This window comes from Arvicanthis niloticus, chromosome 22, assembly GCF_011762505.2.
Source record: "Arvicanthis niloticus isolate mArvNil1 chromosome 22, mArvNil1.pat.X, whole genome shotgun sequence".
NCBI classification, from domain to species: Eukaryota; Metazoa; Chordata; class Mammalia; order Rodentia; family Muridae; genus Arvicanthis; species Arvicanthis niloticus.
Window position 1 is genome coordinate 38,984,135 of NC_133429.1, and position 13,062 is coordinate 38,997,196.

The 13,062-nt window shown below is 45.9% G+C and overlaps 1 long non-coding RNA gene across 2 annotated transcripts; it reads right to left on the bottom strand.

The window, feature by feature from the left end:
* Positions 1 to 832: 832 nt before the first annotated feature.
* LOC143435720 (uncharacterized) lies at positions 833 to 5,695 on the bottom strand. 2 transcript variants are annotated; one of them, XR_013106184.1, is made up of 4 exons: positions 5,616 to 5,695; positions 5,353 to 5,544; positions 1,460 to 1,623; positions 833 to 1,264 (listed from the first exon to the last, which is right to left on the bottom strand). It is a non-coding gene; the product is annotated as an uncharacterized LOC143435720 (long non-coding RNA). The 2 variants fall into 2 exon arrangements; XR_013106183.1 differs by having other exon boundaries at positions 833 to 1,623.
* Between the last annotated feature and the right edge of the window lie 7,367 nt (positions 5,696 to 13,062).

Genomic DNA, 13,062 nt, shown 5'->3' on the forward strand with positions numbered 1-13,062 from the left:
AGCAACCACATAGTGGCTCACAACCATCTGTAATGGGATCTGATGCCCTCTTCTGGTGTGTCTGAAGAGGAACAGTGTACTCACACACATAAATCTTGAGAGAGGGTGGGGAAGGATAATATTAAACCAAGTCCTATAGCCTGTTCTGGGGAATGTTCTCCCAAGAATGAGTGGTTGCTAAGTTTTCTAGCAGGTCCAATGAGGAATCCTAAGAACGTTGCACATGACAGCAACCAATAAAATGTTTTCTTCATTTCCAGACTAGTTCTAAATACAGCAGAGAACGCCGTGATCATCCTCCACGAGCAACGGATTTGGGATCACAGAACACTTGCCTCCTGATATGGCAGGTTAGGCATGACAACTGCTCCCCCCTTTTCTTTTACAGTTCGAGTCTCATGTAGAGCCGGCTGCCTCAAACTTTCTACTGAGCCAAAGGCCTTAAACTTCTGCTCCTCCTGCCTCTACTTTGCCAGTGCTAAGATTCCGAGCCTGTAGCAGTATACCCCATTTTGTATGGTACCGGAGATTAAGTCTGGAGCTCCATGCATGCTAGGCAAACTCTCCGCAGTGAGCTATGTTCCTAGACCTGGACACCATTTTTTCTTCTGTTCAGACTCATCAGAGTATTCACCCATAGCCAGATGGAGGTGGTACTCATCTTTAATCCCAGCACTCGGGAGGCAGAAGCAGATGGATCTCTGTGAGTCCCAAACCAGCCTGGTCTACCGAGTTCCAAGACGCACAGACAAGAGGGTTGCCCATAATGTTGGTGCTTCATCTTTACCTCGACCGGCTACTGTCTGCCTCTACCCAAATACCAAACGCCACCTTTCTTTTGTCTTACTTTATTTTGAGAAGCATCTCATATAATCAGATAGGCAAGGATGACAAACTCCTGGGTACTTCACTACTTTCTTCATATCAACAGTAAGCACGGGAAGCTTGCTGTTACTCATCCACAAGGGACCTAAGCTGTCATGGAAGCCTTGTCATTTCAAATCGGCCGGGTTGTAACCAGCCTGGGCGTGGTGATAGAAGGCCGGGAGGAGATGAGCATGGGACCCAGTGTGTTTGCTCAGCTGCCCTTTGAACCACATCTGCGGCAAGCTCTCCTTGCTTCTGATAAATGCTTCCAGATAAGCCTGATTGGGAAATCTTACTTCTGATAAGCAGGACCAGGCAGTGAGGTTGCTTAGCTCGGGGTTTTCCTGAAGCCATTTGCTTTGCTTGTATGTCTCTTGGACAGACTCCAGGTCCCCAGCTAGAGGAGACGGTAAATAGAATTTAAAAATTAGGGGATTTTCTTTTTCTTGCTTGTCAGATGATTAACATATCAGAGGACTGAAACCTCTAAATTGTCATCAGTTTGATCTGCAGTGAGGGAGAACAGTTGATTGACAAGCCTGGATGCTTCATGCATGTTCTTTGAAGCCCTTTGCAAGCGAGTTATACTGACCATGGCAGAAACTGAGAGTTGAGGTTGAGGGTGCATCGGCATCTTCAGCTCTGGGGGTGGGTGGCAGGGGACACAGATCAAGGACCTGGGAGGTGCCAGACTTGCAGGATCTGGCTGACTCTGGCTTCCCGGGCTGGTGTAATAGCTCTGTTCTCACAGAAGTGCTGACAAAACATGACAAATAGAAAACAGATGTGAACTGACCTTCTAAAAATGTATTTCAAGTCTTCTTACTCTCCAGATGGATTCTTCAGGGTGGAAGATGCCATCCTCAGACAGCGGTGCTCAGGGCACTGGATGCTGCCGTTCTTGCTGTGCTCCCCGGAGAGCCCCTTGCCACAGAGCTTTTTGGCCATATTCTGTCAGTATCCATTTCACATCTGTTCATGCAACTACTGAATACAAAGGATTTGTGAACACCTGAGTTAGACATACTAGCCAGGCATACCTTTAATCCTAGCACTCGGGAGACAGAGGCAGGCAGATCTTTGTGAATTCTGAGCTAGTCTGGCCAGGGATATACAGTGAGATCCTGGGTCTAAATAAATAAATAAATAAATAAAATGGAGAGGGGAGGAAGAGAGGTTTCAGCCGTTAACAGCACTTGCTGCTCTTTCAGAGGACCCAACTTCAGTTCCCTCAGAAGCGTCTGTGACTCTAATATTTTGAGACTCCAAAAGCACCGTGGTGCACACAGCATATGCAGCAAACACTCGTACATACATTAAATTATATATATAAAGTTTATATATATATATATAATATATATAAAGTTTATATATATTATATATATATAAAGTTTATATATATTATATATAATATATATATATATATAAAGTTTATATATATAGTTTTAAAGAAGAGAATCTATCTATCTATCTATCTATTTGTTTATTTTTGAGACAAGATTTTTCTGTGTAGCCCTGACTGTCCTGGATGCAGTCTGTAGACCAACCAGGCTGGCCTTGAACTCAGTTCCACCTGCCTCTGCCTTGCCAGGGCTGGGATTAAAGGCATGAGCCACCTTACCTGGCTTAAGAAAAGGAATATTAAGTCGGCCAGTGGTGGTGCACGCCTTTAGTCCCAGCACTTGGGGGAGGCAGAGGCAGGTGGATTTCTGAGTTTGAGGCCAGCCTGGTCTACAGAGTGAGTTCCAGGACAGACAGGGCTACCCAGAGAAACCCTGTCTCGGAAAAACAAAAAAACAAACAAACAAAAAAAAAAAAAAAAGAAAAGAAAGAAAGAAAAAAGAAAAAAGAAAAGGAATATTATTACCAAATAGCAGCTTCAAAAGATCAACTCAGGAAACATGTTCCCATCTCCCTTGCCTTCCGGCTTCTTGAGTTGTGTGTCCAAGGGCCACTCCTGTATGTAAAATCGGGCTTTCCTCGTACATCAGTCTATGGCTTTAGAATTACTCCTTTTATTTTCTGTATATAATCTATTTTCTGTATACCTCCTACAAGAATTTTGATGGCAGCATAATTTGCCTGCAAAACATCTCCCACAGGCTCAGGTTTTTGGTCCCAAGCTAGTGGGACTGTTCTGGGAGCATCTGGAACCTTCGGGAGGTAGGTAGGAGGGAGTGAGCCTCTGGTTGCCAGGCCTTGAGGGTTAGAGCCAAGCCCCACTTCTTGTCCTGGTTAAGAGAGAGGTGACCAAGTACCCCCAGCTCCTGTCACTGCAGCTGACAGCTGTTTCTGCTGCCATGGTTTTTCTCACTGTGACAATTTGTGCCTTCAAACCCTGAGCCAAAACAAGCCCTTACTCCCTTAAGTTGCTTCTTGTTGGTTTTGGTCAGAGCAATTAGAAAAGTAACAGGTACATGTGCAGTCTCTCAGAGTTTGGACTCCCCTCTCACCGAGATGCTTTGCTGAAGACATTCTTCTTCGCCATTGTATTGAGATCCCACAAAACAACTGGTAGCAAAAATTCCCCTGAAGAAGACAACCATGAAAATACAAAGCAGCTCGAACCCATCCCTGATGCAGCTGACTGCCCCACGTCAGCTGACCGCCAGTCAACCTGGCTTTAACACCTTCGTCTAATTTATAGCTACACTTCTTTCTAGTCTATGTGACTTGAAGTTTACTAGGGGATGCCAATCTTACCAGATGAGGAAAGCGAAGCCCTCCACAACTGTGGCTTGATACGGTGCTAAGGAAAGACGTCATTTAAATGGCCCTCTCTTTTAAGCAAGGGATGAAGCTCAGTGAGAAATACTTAACTATCATCCACAAAGCCTTGGGGACAATGGGAATGTTGCATGTGAGAGGCACTGTGGCACACACCTATGTTCCAGCAATTGGGAGGTAGAGGGAAGAAAGAAGTATAGGATTGGCCACAGCTACACAGCAAGTTTGAAATTAGCTGGGCTACATAGGAGCCCATCGGCGTGTGTGTGTGTGTGTGTGTGTGTGTGTGTGTGTGTGTGTGTGTGTGTGTGTGTATCAGAGTCCAGCTTGCAGAAGTTCATTTTCTGCTTTCACTATGTGGATGGGAGCCAGGTTGTGAGCATCCGTGGCCAGTGTCCTCTCCTGACTGAGCCGTCTCACAGCCCCTCAGACTTGAGTATCTCAACGCAACTCTTCTGTGGCCCTTTTAAGTTTTTTCTTGTGCATATTGCAAACAAACCATAATAGGCGTGTGTAATTGCACAGATGCCACAAGGCTTAAGACACAGCTCATGACTTCTATGTTTTAAGGAGCTTGGGGCTAGCGTGAGCTGATTCTGAAGTATAAAGCTTTCTAAGCACTCGAGATAGTTACAAGAAAGGTATAGACGGGAGGGAGAGTGGTGCTTGCCTGGAGCTGAGAGTGGACGGGCAGTGGCTGCAGACAGGCACACGGTTTCTTTTAGAGGCAATGAAGAGAGTCTAAAATTAGTCTGTGGTAATGGTTGTATATAATTCTAAATTTACTACAAAATCCCTGAGTCGTACCTTGAGTGGGTGATATTTATGGGGCATGTGCTGGTTTGCAGGGGCTGATGAAACATCACACACTGGGTGGCTAAACAACAGTGATTTATTCTTATGAAACCCTGGAGGCAGAGAATCCAAGATCAAAGTGCCAGCGAGGTCCGTTCCCTTGGAAGGTTGTGAGGGAAGGCCAGTTGCAGGTTTCTTTGGGCTGCGTGGTCATCTCTCCCTTGTCTGTAGCCCATCTTCCTCTGTGTGTGTCTCTTTCCAAATATGCTCCCTCCTCCCCATTTTCCCCCTCCCTCCTCCTCCTTTTTTTTCCTTAACACTTTTTGCTTTTGGGTGTTTTTTGAAATAGGATCTTACTGCATAGCCCAGGCTGATCCTGAACTCTCGGGAATCCTCCTGCACCAGCCTTCAAAGTGCCAGAATTACAAGTATACTGGGATGCCCAGCTTTTTAAAGGACGCTAACCAGCCAGCGCTGACACACTTTTGATTCCAGTCTTGGGAGGCAGAGATAAGCAGGTCTCTGTGAGTTTGAGGCCAGCCTGGTCTATATAACCAGCTCCAGGCCAGCCAGGGCTACATAGTGAGACCCTGTCTCAAAAACAAACAAAATAAATAAATGAATAAATAAATAAATACCTATTGAATTATATTCCACTGTAATGACTTAGTTTAGTTACATATTTAAAGAGTTAATCTTTATATATAATTACATTCTGAGGTACTGGGGGCTAGGGAGTCAACACGCAAACTTTGGAGGGAACACAAATCACCCTAGAAACAATATATAAATTATACTCTAATAAAGCTGTCTGAGAAACAACACGCTGTTAATATCTCGAGCTCTATGTTCAATGCCCAGTTCTCGACATGCATCATCTTATTTGGCCTTTTATGAGGCCGTGATAATTATGCCCACTTTAAGCATGAACAAAGTAAGGCCCAGAGAAGCTAAATAGCCTACCTGAAGTCACAAAGCCAGCAAGGGAGGCATGGCTCAGACTTTGAAGTCCCGTTCCTGAGCCAACACTTGGAATTGCTGCACCGACGCTCTCAATCCGGTCATGCCGGCCCTCACACGGGCAGCGGTAACGACTGAAGAGAACCCCAAAAGATGAGGATGACCGGGATCGGCCACCAATGCCCTGAATCCAAACTGAAGAGAATGGTCACGTGATGTAGCCATGGCCTGGGCGGCATTCTGTGGGGGAGGTTTGTGATTCTTACCAGAGAAGCCTTTGCTGGAGAGATCCCATCTATCACAGATAACAAGACAACTGGTGCTGTGTGCCAGGCCGGGAAGTCCGTGATGGAGGAAGACTAAAATAGGCGGTGACTTATGTTTCAGGAATGTTCTAATTGAAGAGACTGTAGAATATCCAGATATATTATCTAGAAGCAATTTAATATAGTCCAGAGCTTTTTTTTTTTTTTTTTTTTTTGGTTTTTCGAGACAGGGTTTCTCTGTGTAGCCCTGGCTGTCCTGGAACTCACTCTGTAGACCAGGCTGGCCTCGAACTCAGAAATCCTCCTGCCTCTGCCTCCCAAGTGCTGGGATTAAAGGCGTGCGCCCGGCTAGTCCAGAGCTTTTAATGATTAGCATAAAATACTACTTAAGGGGCTGGTGAGATGGCTCAGTGCTTAAGAGCACTGACTGCTCTTCCAGAGGTCCTGAGTTCGATTCCCAGCAACCACATGGTGGCTCACAACCATCTGTAATGGGATCCAATGCCCTCTTCTGGTGTGTCTGAAGACAGCTACAGTATATTCATATACATAAAAATAAACAAATCTTTAAAAAAAAGAAAAAATATTACTTAAGACCATAGATAGGCAATAATTCCTTAAAAGCCTGCTCAGGGTAGACACGTGGAGGGTTTTTGTAAATTATACATCATATGTGTACAAGCCTGTAATCCCAGCTCTTGGGACGCTAAGAGGGTTAGGAGTTCACGAACATTGACTGCTACATACCAAGTTCTAGGCCAGTCTGGATCACGTGAGACCCTGTCTCAAACAAAACAATCCCCCCCCCCAAATAACTAATAAAATAAATTAATACTAATAGACTGAATAGAGGAAGAGGTGTTGAAACGATTGAACGGGATTGGAAAAGAGAACAGAGGGAGGAAGCGAGGGAAAGAGGGAGGGAGGGAGCCACCTGGCCAGCTAGGTTTGCAGCTCACACCTGCAATTGACTTTAGTAAGGGTGGCCTTGGTTCAAGGCCAAACCTGACTCCACACCGAGATCCCATCTGGAAAGCAAACACACAGAGCAAACCTCCGAATGATGCCAAGGGGTCAGATAAGCTCTGAACACTCCCACTGATGAGATGGGAAGGAAGAAGACAAGGTCTTCTGCAATGTCTTAGCAAGCTGGGGAGCAAATTCCTGGAGATACAGCATGCTTACAGTGCTCGGGAAAGGGGGAGGGGAAGCCTCTGGTGACTTTACATTACTGGGAATTTTACACTGGGAAAAGACAAACAGTGTGCTTGTGCTTCATGAGTCTTTTTTTTTCAAGTATGTGAGTACACTGTCGCTGTCTTCAGACACACCAGAAGAGGGCATCGGATCCCATTACAGATGGTTGTGAGCCACCATGTGGTTGCTGGGAATTGAGAACTCAGAACCTTTGGAAGAGCAGTCGGTGTTCTTAACCCCTGAGCCATCTCTCCAGCCCTTCATGAGTCTTTAGAATTGCATTAATTTTTTTTTTTTACAACTATGTCTGTGTGTGTGTATGCGCACTCGAGTGTGTCTGTGTAGGTCACATGACCACACGTGGGAATTGGCTCTCTCCTACAACGTGGTCTCTAGGGATTGAACTCAGTGAGTCAGTTTTACTCGTCCACTAAGCCATCTCGCAGGCTCTATTAATCCCCTTTTTAGGGTAGTTTGCACTAATCTGGTCTGCTCTAGACTCTTCCAAGGACCCAGCGACAAGCTCTAAATTCCACAGGAAATCACAGATCGCCCTCTTGTGGTCAATATGTTGTGGTGCAGTTCTAATTCAGAGAAACAATGAAAATACAAGTCCTTAGGGCTAAGCCTGGCTAGCTGCCTAATTTTATTTCACCAGTGGATAGTGAATGGTGAATGCATATATTATATATGTTACATATGCTATTTATTATATGGTTTTATTTATTATATAGTTTTCAATGTTTGAATAAAAACAAATGAAAGAAAATATTTTGACTTAAAAAACCATATATTCAAGTTTCAATGTCAATAAAGCCGTTTTCCTTGGGCAGTTACGCTCATTTGCTAGGTGGGATTTCTTTCACACAGTAGCAGATGTCACCAACTGACAAAAACTGAGATACTTACTCTTTGGGTTTCTTGATAAAAGTTCCTGCATTCTCCACTCAAAAGATGGGGTGGTAGTGGCACACACCTTTAATCCCAGCTGAGGCAGGTAGATCTCTGAGTTTGAGGCCAGCCTGGTCTACAGAGTGAGTTCCCAGACAGCCAGGGCTACACAGAGAAAGCCTGTTTGAAAAACAAAACAAAAAGGGGGTGTTGGGCAGGGATGTCCTGGGACGTTGGGTTGCTTTTTAGAGATACAAAATTTAGGGTCTGGAGAGATGGCTCAGCAGTTAAGAGCACTTGCTGCTCTTCTGAAGTCCTGAGTTCAATTCCCAGTGACCACATGGTGGCTCACAACCATCTATAATGGGATCTGGCGCCCTCTTCTGGTGTGTCTGAAGACAGCGATTGTGTACTCATATACATTAAATGAGTAATATTGAAAATTTAGTTTTGTTTTGGGTTGGAGAGATGGTTTAGTGCTTAGGAGCACTGGTTACTTCTTCAGAGGACCTAGATTCTATTTCTAGCACCCACATGGTAGCTCACAACCATGTGCAACTCCAGTCCCAGGGGACCGGATGCTCTCATCTGTCCTCCAAAGGCATCTTCACACAAGTGGTGCACATGCCTACAAGCAGGGACACACCTTCCATATAAAAATAACCACCTTTTAGGTAGCTTTGTTACAGTCACCAAACCTCAACAAAATAGCCATTTGTGTTCCATCCTAAAATCTATCCCAGGATACTACAATCCAAAGCAGGAAAAAGCACCAGGCTGTTGGACCATGAGAGGACAGCATGGTTCCTGGTCGAGCACTGGCTAGAAATTCCTGGAGACCCCATGTGATCCTAAGGGACAGCATGCCAGATTCCAGACTCCAGGCTCCTGACACGAGGGCGCAGACCTCCATAGAGTGGGGTCCTCTAGTCACATAGGACAACGCCCACCAGCCCCTCCACAGGTAGAGGGCTTGACCACAGGCCACAGAGCCTCAAGAGATCTCCATATTAATGAGATACCTAAAGGCCAGAGGGCGTAGCCAATTAAACATTCCTTCCCAGACCCCCCTCCTTGCAAAAGGTATTTAACCTCAGGCCTGCCCTGAAAATATAGTTTCATCTACTTTTCGCTGTGACAATAAACATTTTAAGACCATGGACTATCTTTCTTCTTCAGGGTCCACCATGGGGAACAGTTGAACAGGTCTCAATCCACAGAACCGTTGTCTAATCTCCTGCTGCTGCTGACCTCTCTGCATTCTCAGTCACAGAGACCCAGCAACCCAACCCAAGCAAGCAAGCCAAGTGTGTAGCCTCGACCAAGAACTCTCATCCCTGAGGGATTCAGCCAGAGCTCATCCCTGCCCCCAAGAGCTCTGGCTCCCCTCGGGACCTCAGACTGTGCTCCCCTACCCTGAGCAGAGTCCTGCAGCTTCCCACAGTCTGATGTCCGCTCAGCCCCAGCATGGAGTGAACACAGTCAAATTCTAGTGCCTCTGTCCCCATGAGAGGCCCTAGCCACGTGGTGAGACAGGTGCAGGACCCACGATTCAACCCAACAACAGACCCACTGCACACTACAACCCAACAGCAGGCCAGATGGGAAGACTGCTGAGATATTTACTCTCTGGGTCTCTTCAGAAAAGCTCCTGCACCCTCCATTCAAAAGACGGGGCACAGCCTGGTGGTGGTGGCACACACCTTTAATCCCAGCTGAGGCAGGTGGATCTCTGAGTTGGAATAGCACAGGCCTCTTCAACATCTTGTGGCAACAGTGGTGTCTCAGCACACACGAGGCAGGGTTGGAATTTGGAAAACCATTAGTGCTAATTGTAGACATGCCAGTCTTAAAGAGGGATAGCCACAAAGATGAGTTGCGTCACCAGAGAAGGTTTTCTTGTTTATCCTTATTCTTCTTGGTAATGTTTATAACTGTATAACAGACACAAACTTCCAAGACAATGGATGTTATTAGGTTAGGTGTCATCAGTTTATTATAAAAGGGAGGCACGGATATTATTTCCATGATGAAATAGTTTGGAATGTTGGGACAGGCAGCTTCACGTGACACCATTTCAACAGTGATTTAGTCCACATGCTTTCCAAGAATGTCACCATCTCGAAGTCAAAAAATAATCCTGTCATCTACAGCTTCAGTGAGGACTTTGTGTCCGACTTTCTCACTAACTAACACTGGCTCTCTCCAGCCTTTCCTTGGAACCTGATCTCACAATTACTGGTTATTACTGTTGTTTGCAATAGTTTTCCTTGAGCTTTTTCTGGAACCACGACATCACCTTTGTTTACAGTCTTGGCTTCACCCCTCTCAGCCAATGTTTCGTCAGAGTAGAGGACATTCTCTCAAAGCCTGATTTGTGGGCTCTCCGGCGGACACGGCTTGGACTCTGGGCTCACACCACTGCTGCAAGGAGTCTTCTTAGTCTCAAAAAAAAAAAAAAAAAAAAAAAAAAAAGCAAAGCTCTGAGTGTCTTTCGTTCATGTATGTATGTGTCCTGAGTGCATGTCTGGTGCCTGTGGAGGGTGCTGGATCCTCTGGAACTGGAGTTACGGTTGCAAACCACCATGTGGGTGCTGGATACTAAACCCAGGTTCTTTGCAATGGCAACAAGCGCTCTTAACTACCAAGCTGTCTCTTCAGTCCCCACCAGAGAAATTTTAGAGGTGCCAGATGCTAGACTATCACTTCCCTCCTGTCCTGCAGGGCTCTCTGAATCACCACGCCTGATTTTCAATCCAACCACCGATTCTTGAGTTGTAACATTCTTGGTTTTGTTTTTCTAGACAGGGTTTTACTGTGTAATCCTGGCTAACCTGGAACTTGCTCTGTAGACCAGGCTGGCCCCAAAGAGATCTGCCTGCAGCCGCTGCATTCTGAGTACTGATATTAAAGGCATGCACCACGACTGCCTGGCTCCTCGGGATTTTCTTGATAGATCACTGCCTTAGGGTTTCTATTGCTGTGACAAAAACACTGTGGCCAAAAACCAAGTTGGGGAAGCAAAGACTTAATTCAGCTTATGCGTTGAGATCAGAGTCTATCATTGGAGGAAGTCAGGACAGGAACTCAAGCAGGGCTGGAACCTGGAGGAAGAAGCTGATGGAAAGGTGCTGCTTACTGGCTTGCTCCTCATGGCTTGCTCAGCCTGCATTCTTATAGATCCCAGGACCACCAACCCAGGGATAGAATCATCCTCCATGAGCTAGGCCCTCCCCCACTGGTCACCAACTGAGAAACTGATCACCACCTGAGAAAATGCCTTACAGCTGGATCTCCTGGAGGCATTTCCTCAACTGAGGGTCCTTCCTCTCTGACGACTCTAGCTTGTGTCAAGCTGAGACACACAACCAGCCAGCACAACTATGCCATCTGCACATAGGATCATCTTTCTTCTTCCCTTTTTAACCTAGTTGGCTTTAACTCACTTTTTTTGTCTGACTGTCCTGGCTAGAACCTCCAGCAGGGATAGATGTGTCAAGATCATACATGCTACCTTCTGAGTCCTTGCCCTGGGCTGTTGTAACCAAGTAACACATACTGGGTGTCTAAACAGCACATACTTATTTTCTTACAGTTTTGGAGGCTAGACAGAGTTCGGGAAGTGGGCAGGGTTACGTTTCTTCTGAGGCCTTTCTCTGAGGCACTCTCCCTGCGTCCTTCCATGTCTGCTGTGTCTGAATACCCTTTTTTATAAAGTCATGAGCCATACTGGATTAGGGCCTACCCTTTTACTAATTCAATTAACCTCGGTTAAAGACGCTGTCTCAAGGTACAGTCACATAGTGAGCTACTGGGGTTTGGGCTTGAACTAAGTGAACAGAATTCAGCTCCCAAGAGAGCACGACAAATTGTCTCTTCGTGCTTAACCACCTTGCACTCCTTGACAAGGGGTTCACATAGTGTTTCACGCGTGACTGGATTTGGTTTGCTGGAATCTCACTGTCTTTAATCCTACCATCCAAAGCTGTTTCATTCAGTTGTCAACAGACTTCCACAGGGTAGGCAGTATATTCAAATTCACTGTGGGAAACAGACACTTGTCAAACATCTGTGGCAGTACACGGCATAAGCTGGAATTGGAATCATGTCAGTGATTTATGTTTTCAGTGATTCCCACAGAATTTAAGAAACAAGTAGCAGAACAGATTTGGCTCAGGAAAGTGAACTTTCAGGTGATTTCCAGTTCTCGAAGAAACCATGTTTATCATACTTGAATGTTCCTGCCCACTCTGGCAGGGAATGAATTCAAATTCCACCTCTAGCCCTGACAGATTATATGACTTCAAAAGTTTAATTTTTTTTTCAAGACTTAATTTCATCATCAGATATGAGCTGAATTAAATACTCTCTAAATCCCCCTTCACATACAACAGTGTTTGAGAGGTGAACAGAGATTCAGTTGACTGGAAAACTCAAACCAAGGAATCATGAAGTGCAGTAAAGCCTGGTTGAAGACAGAGAATAGATAACCTGCATAGCCAGCCAAGGGCAAAAAATTCAGTGGGTGGAGGCTTCCTTAGAGCTGGGAGTTTGCAAGCCGTGTGTCATGGAAGGTTGCTATCTAGGATGCCAGTGAGCATCTTATACTTTTAAGAATTAAAAAAAAAAAAAATTGAATTAAAAGTAACTAAAGCCAATTAAAAAAAAAAAAAAAACCCAGATCAAAAAGTCCAGCAGAAGACCTGAATCCAGACTCAGTCCCAGGAGCCGGCTCAGTGTGGACAGCTGCTGGCTGTGCAGTCCTGATGATGTGGGTCCGAGTCCACACAAAGCTGGACGTGGTGGTGTCTACAATCTCAGCACTCCTACACTCCCACGGGGGATGGGAGGCATTAGAATCACGTGGAGGAAGCTCACAGGCCAGCTGACCTGGAGTGTGCAGCACAGCGGCAGAAAGGAGACCCTGACTCAACATGGCGATCCTGCCTCAACAGGGCAGGAGGCGAGAACCGACTCCAGAATGTCCTCCTGTGGCCACGAGGGTTGTGGTATGAACACATGGTGGTGCAAGCCAGGATTTGGGTGATGGAGGCAGGTACACACCCTCATATGAAGGCAAGGGTCTGGGTCTTCAGTCTCTCATACACACACTGCCAGGCCATTTCTGTGGACCATGTCAGGGGGAAGTGCTCTTCCCCCTGAGCCCCCACCCCTGACTGAGGGTCTACAGACAGATGACGGCTTCTAAGGGGCGGCGGGCGGTCAGGTCAATTTTCTTTAAGGCTATGACAAGATTTCACTCCCAGAGGTTCGGTGGGTTAAAATCAGATGAAAAGGAGGTCATGAAGCTGGGGGATCAGGCAGGTCAGCGTGGACCTGGGAGGAGCTAAGGGGAGGG